We start from the raw sequence: 12211 nt of genomic DNA, 5'->3' as shown, positions 1-12211 counted from the left end.
CTCCTGTTCAGTTTAGGCACAGAGGTTGTGGGTTTCTCACAAGACTGGAGTATAGCAGAGGGTTAAGAGTAGGAGGTTTGGAGCTAGACTGCCTGGATGAAAATCTCAGCTCTGCCAGGGTAGCTGTGCAAGCTTGGCCTTGGCCCACAAGCCACTTTACCTCCTAGTGCCTCAGTTTACTCATCTGTAAAATGGAGCAGCACACATTATCCACCTCATCAGGTTGTCAGGATTAAAGGTTTTAATATCAGGGAAGTGACTCAACATTGCCTGGGTGTACATTATGGGTTTGCAATAAACAAGCCTCCATGACTTCTCCATTACTGTCCTTGAATGCCCTGCAAGTGGAACCCAACCATGCCAGATCCTCTTTTGGTGGAAAGTATTCAGCCTCTTTGGTTCTGTACAGCAAGCTTGAAGTTAAACAGGGGGATGGTATGAAACCTGGGGTCCCAGGGCCCTTAGCTATGAAAGTCGTCATTGGTGTCCTTGAGATATGTTTAAATATTTAAAATACCAAATCATAAAATCTTCTGAAAGTGGTTGCACAGGCTAACCCCACATCAGATTTCCTTACCTTTGGCTGGAATTAAATCAGCTCCAGGCTATCACAAACTGAGAAGAAACTCTGACTGGGATAACAAAGGCATTATCCTTAATAAATACAATTTGTTTGTCAGACAGAATCTTTCAGAACATTGGCTATGTGAAGGGAATAAGAGGTGTCCCTTACAAATGGAAAGATTAAAAACCACTAACCTCTGACTCATCTCCAGGATTTGCCAAAGTTCAAGTTTATTCGGTTGTTGTATTGAATAATTTTCTTAAACCTAGTTTTTACTCAGAAAAAGTACAGTATTAAGTTAGGAAAATAAAGGGGGGGGGAGCAGGCATGGCAGCTCATGCCTGCTGGCAATCCCAGCACTTTGGGAGGCCAAGGTGGATGGATCACTTGAGGTTAAGAGTTCAAGACCGGCCTGGTCAACATGGTGAAACCCCGTGTCTACTAAAAATACAAAAGTTAACCGGGCGTGTGTGGTGGGGGGCACCTTTAATCCCAGCTACTCGGGAGGCCAATGTAGGAGAATTGCTTGAACCTGGGAGGCAGAGGTTGCAGTGAGCCTAGATTGATCCACTGCACTCCAGCCTGGATGAGGAAGTGAGACTGTCTCCAAAAAAAAAAAAAAAAATGGCTGGAGGGGGGCAGGGGAGATAATTTAGACCAAACACTATTCCTTGTGCTCCTGTACCTGATAATTTTGGAGGCCAAAGCAGAATTGTCTGGATAACCATAACCAAGGACATAACCTATTATAAAAATAACTGGGATACAGTTTCCATGTATAAGGTCAACTAGAGGTTGGTTATCCCTATTTCAAATTCTTATCCCTTCTGTTTTGCCATTAAACTCAGAAACCAACTGATAATTTCAAAATACAATTCCATTTACAAAATTACATTCCGTCTCTCTATTTTTGAAGAGTATATATTTTTCCATAAGGTGAGGTTCATTTGTAGTAGGCTTGCTGATGGGTAGGTCCTGAAATGAGAACAAAACTGAACCATATGGCTTGAGAATGAGAAATGGGCAACAGAGTATAATGAGAGCAAATGCAGTGTTGTACCATGGGGTTCCCAGGACTTCTCTGCAAGAGGCGTCCCTCCTATCTGACTGGGCTAGGATCTCCTGATTGGCAACATTAGTTGCCATTTGAGCCAGCTGAGAGAGGCAGTGGGAAGCCAGGACACCTCAGCCTGCCCAGGGAGGTCTAGGCTGGCCATCTCTAAACCTTTGTCCTCTCAGAGTTTGGAAAACCAGCAGCTGGAGTAGATATTTTTATTTTCCAATCAGTAGGATTTTAACCAGTTAAGATGATCAATTAGAATTCTCAACCAGCCCAATCTTGACCTAGCTGGTTTTAGGCAAGATGACAATGCACAAGGGACATCTCTATCTAGAGATGGTATTGGTCCCTGCACAGAAAGAACTCTTAAAGAAATTCTGGGGCCATTTATCCATCTGGGTGTTTTAAGTGATGAATAAAGAAATACATACTAGGAAGAATCCTGGGATGGAATTTGTACAAATTAATTGATTTCTAACACTTATTCTTATTATAGATCCAACAAAGCTTAACTCAGTCTTTTAAAAATGTCCTGTTAGGCCAGGCATGATGGTGCACACCTTAATCCCAGCACTTTGGGAGGCTGAGGCAGGAGGATCGCTTGAAACCGGGAGGTGGAGGTTGCAGTGAGCCTGCAGTCCCAGCCGCTCTGGAATCGCTCGAACCCCAGAGGCAGAGGTTGCAGTGAGCTGAGATTGTGCCACTGCACTATAGCCTGGGTGACAGAGCAAAGAGCAAGAATCTGTCAAAAAAAAAAAAAAAAAAAAGAAGAGGAAAGCAAAAAGAAAGAAAGAAGAAGAAAAAGAAAAGGAAATTGTAACTCTTCATTTATTTGCTTAGAGTCAATCTATTGTATTGATTTCTGGTCAAATGACTGCTGTTTCTTAACCACAAGATTACAACCAACTCAGTGGTGAGAACTAGATTAGGAGTTAGGAAACAGATTCTTGCCCAGGTCTGCCACTCACTAGCAGTCTAACCATGAACAAGCCCCTTCACTTCTCTGGATCTTGATTTTCCATCTGTCAAATGATGAGGCTGGATTCAAAGGGCCTCTAAAACATTGTTCCCTTCTGACCCTCTCTTCTGATTCTAACGATTCCTGATTCTAACAATCAGGGATCTTTCTGAAGATGTTCACTTGAGTTTTCTGCATGTCACCCTTTCCTTTCCTTCCCCAGAATGCCTTTTTTCCCTCCCAGTGAAACTGAGAAACTGCTTCTGGATCTTTCTTTAAGAATACATCTCTGAGTTTTCCTGTCCCAAATGATTGTTTTCTGCATATGGCGGCTAATCTATTGTCTTCTGTAATATACATTCCTCTAGATAGGCCATGCTTCCCCATTCTCACTGCAGTTCCTCTGCCCCTCCCCCTGGAGTGCTCCTGCCCCCGCTTCCTTTAGCCGATTAGCTCCACACACCCGGAGCCAGCCAGGCACAACGCGGCTCCCCCTGGCACAAGACTGTCCTCGCCTTCAAGCAACCAGCCTGCCTGCACCATGCAGGCAGGAGATCCGTGAACCCTCTTCTCTCTCATTCTTATGCGTAATAAAATAGCGGACTTTCCCCCTTCTTTTTATGAAGACAGTTCTTGCAGCTGTGACTATAACTGTTTTTTTTTTTAAATACCAGCCAAGATTATGGTCCCATAACCCAATTAGTGTCATTTGGTTGTGGTCCAAGGGCTTCCCCTGCGCGAGTTTTAATTTGGGGATCCCCGGAGGCTGCACTCCACATCTGTAGCCGGCCTGTTCTTCCTCTCCCCTTATTTGCTCGAGGTTTATGGGAGGATTAGCTGTGTGGTCTGGGAGGCGGCTGCTTCTCTTTCATCCTCTCGGCTCTCGAGCTGCGGAGGAGCCTTTTACTTTTCATCAAGCCCTGGCACCTGGAGGGCGGGCAGCCCGGGCGACTGGAATGAATCAGAGGATGCCCTGCAGGCCCCGGGGGGCGCGGCCCTGCAAGCATGGGGGAGGGGAGGACGGGGGAAAGGCTGCTTATTGGGCTGCTCAGCACCCGGCCAGGCTGTGCTGTGCTGGGACGGCGAGGGGGTGGTGTGGAGGGCAGCCGCAGTGTGAGGTGCCCCCCCCCGCCCCGCCCCCACTCCCTGGCTGGCGAGGGCTGGCAAGGGCTCCGGGCGCTCATTGTGCAGGCAGCTGGCACCAGCTGGGAAGGGAAATTAGCATAACAAAGAGCCGGAGCGAGCGCGGCGCGGCCCGGCGGGGGCTCTGCCGAGCGCCCGGGGCTCGGAGGAGCCGCGCTGTCAGCGGCTGTGGCGCGCTTGGGCCTCCTGGCCTGAGACCCTCGGAGCGGCGGGGCCCGGCCCCCAGCGGGCGCGCTCTGTCTGGGTTCCGGCCGCAGGACTCGCCCGGAGAATGCAGTGGGTGTGGGTGTGTCCGGGACAGCGTGAATGGGAGTGGGTGTGTGTGTTCGGGTGAGTGTGGGTGCCCGTGTGTCCGAGCGTGCGTGTAACCGTGTCCCTGGGCGTGGGAATGCGGGTGTGAAGGGGTCACCTGCACACGGGTGGGGACCCGGCAGTCCTCTTCCCTTCCACCCTAGGAAGGCCTCTTTGTTTATTTCTTTCCCGAGACCGCAGTCGTTCTTCAATCACCAGTTCTCAATCCTGACTGCACCTCGGAGCCTCCTTCGGGAGCTTTTACAAAACCCTCAGGCCTGAGCCCTACCCCAGAGGCTCGCGATGAATTGGACTCTGCTGAGGCCCCCAGAGGATGTTTCTTCAAACGTCCGCGTGGATTCCGACATGCAGCTTGGTTGGGAACCGCTGAGTACCCCGCCCCCCCCAACGTCCCCAGCTCTGCTGCCGACCCTGGACGCCAGCGAGCGCCAAGGAGACCGGGGCCGGCTGGGCCTTCGCCTTCACTGGTTGAGGTCAATTGCACATTCCCCCGACACTGGCCCTGGGTCTTAGGCTACCGACTGGGCAACTTCACCTCCATTATTGCATCTAAGCCTTACAGCAGCCCCGTGGGAAAAAAAGCTGTCGTGAAACGAAGCTCAGTCGAGTGTCACAAAAGGTCACAAAGCTAGGTATTCGACCCACCGAATTGGAGTCCAGGGCTATGGGACTCCAAAGTCCACGTTTTTTCCATTGTAATATTTAAAAATAAAAATTAAACAACTAAATCAAAAACCACCGCTGCTTTTCAAGTGCTGCCAAGACCTCAAGCTGACCAGGTCCCTGGAAAAACCCTGGGAGGACTCTGGAGGAGGAGGGGTTAGGGTGTAGCAAGACTCCTGACCCCAGAAGGTAGATACAGCCTAGACGACGTCACTGGAAAATGCCCGGGGCGTCTTCTCTCCAGCAACCTTCTGCACCGCCTTCCACCTGGGTAGTCTCCCTCCCCGTCCGGGCCCTTCCAGGCTCCAGCTCCCCACCCACTCCCTACAGGAAGGAAATGTGACAGCACAAGCCCTTCGCCGTCACCCAGGAGCTGTCAGCAGCTGCGCAGCCCGGGGCGGGAGAGAGCACCGCGGTCGGAGACCCGCGGACCCAGGGACCCGGAGACCGGGGAGCTACACCACCGCGTTCTGGGCCCCGCGCCTGGGCTTCGCCTCGCTGCACCGCGCCTGCTTGCTCCTAACGGGAGACCAGAGTCTCCGAGTCTCCTCAACAGCTTAGCGACAGGAGTCTCTTGCCTCAGCTGCCTGAGCAGTCCTCCTGGAAAGGGAGGAGAGGAGGATGAAATGAGCTCTGGGCTCTGCTAGTCCCAGACGCCCCCTCTGCCCAGAGGTGTGGGTTTCCACGAGTGCGGGCTCCAACCAGCGCCTTAGCATCACCAAGCTCCAGAGGGTCCTGGGCTTCTGAGGCCACCCAGGCCCACCCACCCTTCTCACAGCAGGGGAGATAAAGGTCCAGGGAGGTGAAGTGACTGGAGGTTTCATGGCCTCCTGACTGCCTGCCCACCTTTACTCTGGCTGCCCCAGACGCTTTAACAGGCAAACCCGTCAGTGCTTACTTACCGGGGACATTTTCTACAGAGAGAACCTCAGTGCTGGGGAAAGGAGCAACTACAGGCTTGCAGGCAGCATTTGCCCACAAGGTGCCCTGGAGAGAGGGAGAAGTTTGAAACCCTGGGCCCCCAGCTTGAGCACTACCCAGTTTGAGTTTCTGGGGCCTGATGGGGCTGGTGGTGGCTGCTGTTGTTATTATTAAGAGTTCAGAATTCTCGTAGCTTCTAACAACTGTGTTCATTCTCAATAAATGGTTTTCTTAATAATCGTTTTAATTAGCAAAAAGGCTGTCTTATTAAAGCTAATTAAAGGCAATTTGGGAACCTTATTTTCATACAATCATAAAATTAGAGAAACAAGAGTCAGGAGAAATGAGAAAAGTCTCAGCTTTTCTGCAGAGGGGGCAGGGAGGAGCTGGGGAGACCCTACCTCCAAGCCAGGCGTGCAGAATGCCAGTGCCCAAGGGGGTGGACTGGAGCTCCTAAATTTGGGTGTGGCCTCAGGCAGTGCTGGCGACCAACTGCTGGGAGGGATACTCTGTTCACATCCTCCAACTGGAGTCTCAGAGTCACCTCAACTCCTCCCTCTGCTCTCACACAATTAGTCAATTCTCTCCCTCCAGGTATCTTTACATTGAAAAAGAAGGTGCTACTATTGCACCTCTGCCATTGCACCTGGCAGCCATAACCTAGGTGGCTTGGCATCCATCAGGTGCCTTAGCATCACCAAGCTCCAAAGGGGCCCAGGCTTCTGAGCACCCAGGGTTTATCCACCCTTCTCACAGCAGGGGAGATTAAGGTCCACGGAGGTGAAGTCCACAGCCTCAGTCCTGCCCAGGGTGCCCCCTAAGTCCCCAAGCATTTCCACTCCATCCATTCTGTAGCCGATCATCCTAAATCACCAGGCAAACAGGAATACTTTACCTCCCAGGTTTCACTTTCAATGCCCTCCAGACCTCAGCCCAGGCTACATGCCCAGCCCCACCTTCTGCTCCCTGTGGGGAACCTTCTGCTCCAGCCACGTCTGTCCTCTCAATGTCCTCTCCTGCTGACCTGCAACTTTTCACCTCCCAGCCTTCACTCCTGCTTTTCCCTTAGCCTGGGAGAACCTCTCCATGCCCCCACTTATACAAAGAGTAACTTGCCCTCAAGGCCAATTCAAGGTCCATATTTTGTGTGAAGCCTTCCAGGGCTACTATAGATCTGTTCTGTGATACATAAAATGTGATATTCCCCCTCTGTAGAATTACTTTTCAACTAGAATCATAGTTTTGGGGGAGATTTTTTTTTTTGAAGGCATTATAAAGTAGAAAGTAAACATGGGCTTTGGAATCAGAGAGCTTAGTTACAATCCTGGCTTCCTATAACTTTGTGACCTTGAGTAAATGTCTTGACTTCTCTAAGCGCAGGTTTCTTCATGATTAAAATGTGGCTAAAGATACCCATAACTAAGTTATTGGGATGGTGTATGTAAGTCACTTTACATAATGCCAAGCACACAGTATGAATAGCTCTGGGATCCTTGTCCTTGCTGATGTGGGGGAATAGCTTAGGGTGACAATTTGTTGTTGTATGAGCAAGTCCTCCAGAAAAAGAGAGCACCCTGTGAAAGGATAGATTCCGTGGCTATCTGAACTTCCACCGCACTCATCCCTAGGATTCTAGTACCTCAGTACGCACCCCCATTCCTTCTCTCCAGGGTCCCTTCCAAATCCTAGGAAGGGGGTCTACCCTCAGGTCCATGGGATAGTGGTTTATGGGCACATACTTACTACAAGTGTCTAGTGTCAAAACTCTACACAAGAGAGACACTAAACATGGGGTTAGCTCCTTGCCTTCTTGTTTTAAGTTTCCCAATCTCCATCCTTAGTAGGCCTCCCTGTAAATCACCCATTCTGGCAGGAATCTAACAGTCTATAAGGGCTCTCCAGTAAATTCTACCATAGCATCAGGAATTCTTGCCTGTCCTTAAAAATGCAGCTTTGTGCATACATAGATTTTTTTGTACAGCAGGCTTTGTCCCTCTCCTTATCTGTTGCTTAGGCCATGGGACAGTGGGTGGCCATGAATCTGCAGGGGGGTCCCCTTCCGTCCTCTCCTGAACATCCTCTGGATGAAACAACCATAGCAAAACTGACCTGGGAGGAAGAGCAATGAGCCCATTGACGAAATACTAGTGTTTAGCTGCCTAGTCTCAAAGCGATTGCTTAAGTAGGGGCCTCAGCCATGCTAATAGCTATTATCATAGGACTTTATGTCTATTAATGTCTCCTCAGCAGAAGGAAATGCAAACTTATGACATTCTGATTGTGATAAGCAGCACACTTTCACCTACGAGGGGCTGTAATCGAAGCAAAAGTGCCTCACAAATTAACTAGCAGTCCCCCACACATCAAGCACAGAGTATATTGTATCTATCATAGGTAAGAAAGGGACTTATTTCTCGTCCTGGAGCATCAGTGGCTGTGTCAGCCCCACCACAGCTTCTGATGGGACTGGAGCTACACTGACATGTATGATTAAAGCTCCATGTTACACCGCAGTGGCTGAGTTTTCGAGGAGATGGAGGAAACCTCACAGGACCCCTGGGGCAGGACACAACACTGCTCCTGAGAACATTCCTTTTAAAAAAGTTGTCACGAAATCCAATTAACCAGCTGGAAGGCCATCGTGGGCAGGCCTCCTCGGGGTTAATAAATAATAGAATATGCCCTACATTGGAAGGGGCTTCTCTCTTTTCTAAGCTTGCAGGCTGTGACAAGGGCTCCTGGCAGGAAGAAACATGTACTGCCACCACGTCCTGGTCCCTAAAACTTCGGTGAGTCCAGCAGTGAAGGTCCCCTAGACAGATGCCCAGAGTCCTGGGGGTACTTTTCCCCTCCCCTACACCATGAGCCACAAATTCATCAACCCAGCCCCAGGTGTGAGGGAATGAGGGGCCCTGTCTTGAGAGAACAGAGCATTAGAATGGGGTCAGGAGCTTTAGTTCTAGCTCAGGTCAGTCTCATTGTCAGGCAAGCTGTTCAGAGGCTCCTGTTCCCAGCTGAACAAGACTGATGGTAGAGAAGACTTCAAAGTGGGCACAGCAGGCTCTCTCTCACTGGTCCCCTCTCCGTGGCCGATCTCCCTGTGGGGAACACTTTACTTTTGTTAGACCAGCACTGCTCAATAAAAATACAATGCCAATCATGAATGCCATTTTCAATTTTCTAGTAGTCACATTAAAAAAAAAATTTCATTAAAAAAATGACATTAATTTTAATAATAAAGGCTGGGCATGGTGGCTCACACCTATAATCCCAGCACTTTGGGAGGCTGAGGCTGGAGAATCACTTGAGCCCAGGAGTTCGAGACCGAACTGGGCAACACAGGGAGACCTTGTCTCTACTAAAAATTAAAAATTAGCCAGGTGTGGTGTTGCACATCTGTAGTTCCAGCTACTCAAGGAGGCTAAGCAGGGAGGACCTTTTGAGCCCAGGAGGTCGAGGCTGCAGTGAGTTATGATTGTACCACTGCACTTTTTTTTTAATTTTTTTTGAATAGAGACAAGGTCTCACTGTGTTGCCCAGGCTGGTCTTGAACTCCTGGACTCAAGCAATCCTCTTGCCTCAGCCTCCCAAAGTGCTGGAATTATAGGCATGAGCCACCACACCCAGTCCCTTAATTTTTAAAAAAGAAAGTTTTAAATTATAAAATATTTAAATAATATATTTTATTTAACCCAAATATATACAAATTATTGTCATTTCAACATGTAATCAATATAAACATTTTGAATGAGATATTTTACATTCTTTTTTGTCTTGTACTAAGTCTGAAATCTGGTGTCTAGTTTACAAGGACAACACATATCAATTAGGACAAGACACATTTCAGTGCTCAATAGCCACGTACTGCTAGTGGCAACCATATTGGACAAGTCAAGGCCTGGATCTCTGTGATCCCTTGTACAGGGAATCATGCAGCTCCCTTCTGGCTCACAACCACATCCCCTCTCCTCTGGGCCCTCTGGCCACCATTAGCCCATCCCCCTAGTTCAAGACTGTGGAAGGCCTGGGAAAGGCAATGGAAGCTGCCATCACTCCCAGGGACTGCTCAGTGAAAACTCCCCGGCACCAGGGGGTCAACATTTTGGGGCTGGCTGGCTCTGGTCTACACCCTCCAGCATCATCCCCATGGCCCAGAGAGGGTTGTGTGGGGCTATCCTAGAGTGGCAGAGTCAAGGACGGGGCAGGCAGGCTGGGGGAGAGGAGGAGTTGCAGACAGTAGCTCCAGTAGTTCCTGGAGTGGTGAGGGCTTTAGTTAGAAGCAGATCGAGGAGCCTTTAATCCTCTCTGTTACCAAAGAGGAAAATGTGGGTGGCAAGTAAAGTCTTGTCAGGGAAAATACTGGCAGGAAGTTGAGCCACATGCCCGAGTAATCGCCGACTCCACCGCTCTCCTTTGATGTAGCACCTCGGTGCCATGCAGGCCAGGCCAGGCCTGTGACAGACAGGCCCTTCCTGGGCGATTGCGACTGTGTGTGTATGTGTGTGAGTGTGTATCCTGGCTCCTTCTCAAGCTGCAGGTGCCTGTCTCTGCATGCCCTCAATCTAACTGCATCCCAAGGCGAATGAGTCCTAAGTTCATGTTTTCTGAACCTCACATTTAGACATGTGGCCTAAGAAATTAGGAGTGTCACGGAGTGGACCACAGGCTTGGACAGATGACACTGTACTCACCATGCCCGTCCTACCTCCCTGACTGCTCTCTGCTACCTTGTGGAATAGCAGTGGATGAACGAGCATGTGACTGTTCCAGACACTGGGCAGGCTCGGTCAGCATGCTGAGTAGAAGAGGGCGCTGCAGAGAGCAAAGAGCTCCAGTGGAAGTGCTGTTTATGGGCCTGGAACAGTGGAACAGGGTGAAGGCTCAAAGAGGTCCCATGGGAGGGTGAGAGTCACCCATCTGTAAGAGACAACATTACTGGGGTCCAGTTCTCAGGCCCATGTGTGGTACCAGGAACTCTGCCAGCTCTAGCCTGATGTTGCCACAATCCCTCAGGCTTTAGAAAGGGGAAAGGGAGCTGGCTGACTGATCACTCTTATACAACACTTTACAGTTTACAAAAAACTTTCACCTCAATTACGGTGTAATTCTCCCAACAATTCTATAGTGTTGGCAGGACAGGTATTGTTATCCTTATTTTATAGGTGAGAAAACTGTGGCTCCATGAAGGGAAACACTCTTTCCAGGGGCAGAGCCAAGATCAGCAGGCAGGCTTTTTCACAGAGCTCTCCAGAATCATTGCTCAAGCTGACCTTAGAGCAGGGCTCTTATAATTTGGGGGTCATAGATCCCTTTGGGAGTCTGATTAAAAAAAAAAAAGCTTTGAATCCTCTTACTGAATAATAGACTTTAAACAGTCCATGACCCCCTTGAAATTTTACAGAGAATATTGTCTGTACAGTTTTTAGGGGGAGGGGCTGAGGATGAAGGAAAAAGATCAGATTTTTTTTTTTTTAAAGAGTCTCGCTCGTTGCCCAGGCTGGAGTGCAGTGGCACAATCTCAGCTCACCACAGCCTCTGCTTCCTGGGTTCAAGTGATTCTTCTGCCTCAGCCTCCCGAGTAGCTGGCATCACAGGCATGCACTGTCATGCCCGGCTAATTTTTATATTCTTAGTAGAGATGGGGTTTCGCCATGTTGGCCAGGCTGGTCTCAAACTCCTGACCTCAAGCAGTCCACCTGCCTCGGCCCTCCGAAGTGCTGGGATTACAGGTGTGTGCCACTACACCTGGCCAAAGAACAGATTTTTTTTTTTTTTCTAGTGAGAGTCTCACTTTGTCACCTGGACTGGAGTGCAGTGGAGTGATCTCAGCTCATTGCAACCTCTGCCTCCTGGGTTCAAGCAATTCTCCTGCCTCAGCCTCCCAAGCAGCTGGGACTACAGGCGCACACTGCCAGTCCTGGCTAATTTTATTTATTTATTTTTTTGTATTTTAGTAGAGACGGGGTTTCACCGTGTTGCCCAGGCTGGTCTCAAACTCCTGAGCTCAGGCAATCTGCCCGCCTCAGCCTCCCAAAGTGCTAGGATTACAGGCGTGAGCCCCCCAACCTGGCCCAAAGATCAGATTTTTAAGGAAGTCAATGACACCCAAAAGGTTAAGAATTTGTGATCTAGACCAACCTCTTCATTTGACAGATGAGGTAAATGAAGCCCAAAGATGGCCAGTGATTTGCCCAGGACTGCACTAGCCTCAGAGCAGAAGTGGGACTTGAAATCTGAGTCACTTTCACTATACACCAATTATAATGAGGTTTACAGATGCCTGAGCTGCTCCTGGCTCCAGGGAGCCCTAGCTTGGGAAACACCAAGCCCCTACACAATGAGATCCAGATTAAGAATGGATGTGTCATCCCAGCTCCACCGCTAGCCAGCTGCACAACAATCCCACACTCTCTGCACATCATTTTACCTTCCAGAGCAGCATTTTACCTTCCAGAGAGAAGCATTCCCTGACCTCCCCACTTCTGAGGAACAATATGAGGAAGCAAGGACATGAAATGTGATGGAGCTCCAGAGATGGGGCAGGGGAAGGGAGGAAGAGGAAAGAACAGAAGACAGCAAGTGGATGTTC

Source organism: Nomascus leucogenys, chromosome 5 (assembly GCF_006542625.1).
Source record: "Nomascus leucogenys isolate Asia chromosome 5, Asia_NLE_v1, whole genome shotgun sequence".
Taxonomy (NCBI): domain Eukaryota; kingdom Metazoa; phylum Chordata; class Mammalia; order Primates; family Hylobatidae; genus Nomascus; species Nomascus leucogenys.
This window is presented reverse-complemented; position numbering follows the sequence as displayed.